A 2,500-nucleotide genomic window follows, 5' to 3' on the forward strand; every position below is an offset into this window, starting at 1 on the left:
GGCTGCAGCTCCAGCTCGGTCGGTGCTGCTCTCTGGGGACCCGGGGCACGGCAGCACCCCGGGGAGCAGCAGCCTGTGGAGGAATGAAGTCTTCCCAGCTCCCACGGACCTTCCCCATCCACCACCGGCCGAGGAGCGTCGGCCCATCGCCTGCAATGACCCACAGAGGTAAAGCGTGCGTCTCGTCCCCTTGGGATACCTGCACCATCGCTCTGCCGAGAACAGGTATTAGTTCCCTGGTGTAGGTACGCAGCTTCGCCGCGACCGGGACCAGCTTGGGTCGTGCAGCTGGGTTAATCCACAGCTTATCAAAAGTTCTACGACTCATCAACGACGGACCCGAGCCCGTGTCCACTTCCATACTCACTGGGACTCCGTTGATTTTTACTTCACTTATCACTGGGGGAAAATCGTCGGTACACGTGTGCAGTCCAAGCACCTCATCATCTTTTACCTGCCCCTCGCTGAACAGTGGATCATCCCCCATCTCCTCAGCCACATGGTGAGTCCGATTTCTTTTACACATACGCTGAAGGTGGCCTTTAACGTGGCAGGTATTGCACATGTACTCCGCAAACCTGCACCGGTGAGCCCCATGGCTTCCTCCACAACGCCAGCATGGTGCTGCTTGATTGGCCCCCCTCGGCAGACTCTGAGCTCCAGGATTGTACATTAATGATTTAGACGAGGGGATTAAATGTAGTATCTCCAAATTTGCGGATGACACTAAGTTGGGTGGCAGTGTGAGCTGCGAGGAGGATGCTATGAGGCTGCAGAGTGACTTGGATAGGTTAGGTGAGTGGGCAAATGCATGGCAGATGAAGTATAATGTGGATAAATGTGAGGTTATCCACTTTGGTGGTAAAAACAGAGAGACAGACTATTATCTGAATGGTGACAGATTAGGAAAAGGGAAGGTGCAACGAGACCTGGGTGTCATGGTACATCAGTCATTGAAGGTTGGCATGCAGGTACAGCAGGCGGTTAAGAAAGCAAATGGCATGTTGGCCTTCATAGCGAGGGGATTTGAGTACCGGGGCAGGGAGGTGTTGCTACAGTTGTACAGGGCCTTGGTGAGGCCACACCTGGAGTATTGTGTACAATTTTGGTCTCCTAACTTGAGGAAGGACATTCTTGCTATTGAGGGAGTGCAGTGAAGATTCACCAGACTGATTCCTGGGATGGTGGGACTGACCTATCAAGAAAGACTGGATCAACTGGGCTTGTATTCACTGGAGTTCAGAAGAATGAGAGGGGACCTCATAGAAACATTTAAAATCCTGACGGGTTTAGACAGGTTAGATGCAGGAAGAATGTTCCCAATGTTGGGGAAGTCCAGAACCAGGGGTCACAGTCTAAGGATAAGTGGTAAGCCATTTGGGACCGAGATGAGGAGAGACTTCTTCACCCAGAGAGTGGTGAACCTGTGGAATTCTCTGCCACAGAAAGTGGTTGGGGCCAATTCACTAAATATATTCAAAAGGGAGTTAGATGAAGTCCTTACTACTCGGGGGATCAAGGGGTATGGCGAGAAATCAGGAATGGGGTACTGAAGTTTCATGTTCAGCCATGAACTCATTGAATGGCGGTGCAGGCTAGAAGGGCTGAATGGCCTGCTCCTGCACCTATTGTCTATGTTTCTATGTTTCTATCCCGAGGTCCGTGCTCTCTGCCCCGGGCAGAGCCACGTTCTGCAGTTTTGTCCGTGGTGGGCGCTATCCTGTGGACAGTGCCTGCCGGGTTCGAGACTGTGTGGATTATTTGCTTGGTGCTGCAAGTCGAGGTCATATATGCCCGGCTGATGGCGATGGCCTTTGTCAGAGTGACTGTGGGTTCCGTGGCTAACAGCTTGTGAAGGAGGCCCTCATGGCCAATCCCCATAACGAAAACGTCCCGCAAAGCCTCGCCAAGGTGTGCCCCAAAATCACACAGCGCCGCGAGTCTCCTGAGGTCCGCAGCATATTTGGTGACATCCTGGCCCTCAGGTCTGCAGTGATGGTAAAATTTGTATCTGGCCGTGAGAATGCTCTCCTTCGGTTTCAACTGGTCACGAATGAGTTCAGTCAGCTCCTTGTATGACTTGTCCCTGGCGCTCCCAGGTGCCAGCAAATCCCTGACGAGACAGTAAACCTCATCTCCACAACTGGAGAGCAATATCGCCTTACGCTTCTCTCTCATTGCGTATGTGTCCTCCGTCAGGTCCTTTGCTGTGAAGTAGTACTCGAGCCTTTCCGTAAAGGCCTCCCAATTATTGCCCACGGTAAAATCCTTTAGCGAGCCCAGAGTAGCCATGGTTGCGTGGAGTTCATCCGCTTCCTCGTTGCCAATGAGGTGTATGTAGCACACAAATCACTGACTCCACGCGGTCTGGTGTAAGTCTAACTGCTGTGACCGTCGTCCTTTATTGTTCAGCTCCAGAGTGCCTCCCAGGTGTGGTGGTCAGCCTTATATAGTCCTTGTTACAGGTGCTACCCAGGGTTTCCCACCGCAACGCCCTCTG

The 2,500-nt window shown here is 52.4% G+C and overlaps 1 protein-coding gene across 1 annotated transcript in view; it reads left to right on the top strand.

The window, feature by feature from the left end:
- Positions 1-427: 427 nt before the first annotated feature.
- Positions 428-2,500, top strand: part of LOC139227916 (acidic mammalian chitinase-like) — a 43,530-nt gene continuing 41,457 nt past the window's right edge. The window contains exon 1 of the mRNA XM_070859066.1: positions 428-502. The gene's annotated coding sequence lies outside the window, so the exon portion shown is untranslated. The remainder of the gene's footprint in view (positions 503-2,500) is intronic.

This window comes from Pristiophorus japonicus, chromosome 17 (genome assembly GCF_044704955.1).
Source record: "Pristiophorus japonicus isolate sPriJap1 chromosome 17, sPriJap1.hap1, whole genome shotgun sequence".
In the NCBI taxonomy this organism is placed as follows: Eukaryota; Metazoa; Chordata; class Chondrichthyes; family Pristiophoridae; genus Pristiophorus; species Pristiophorus japonicus.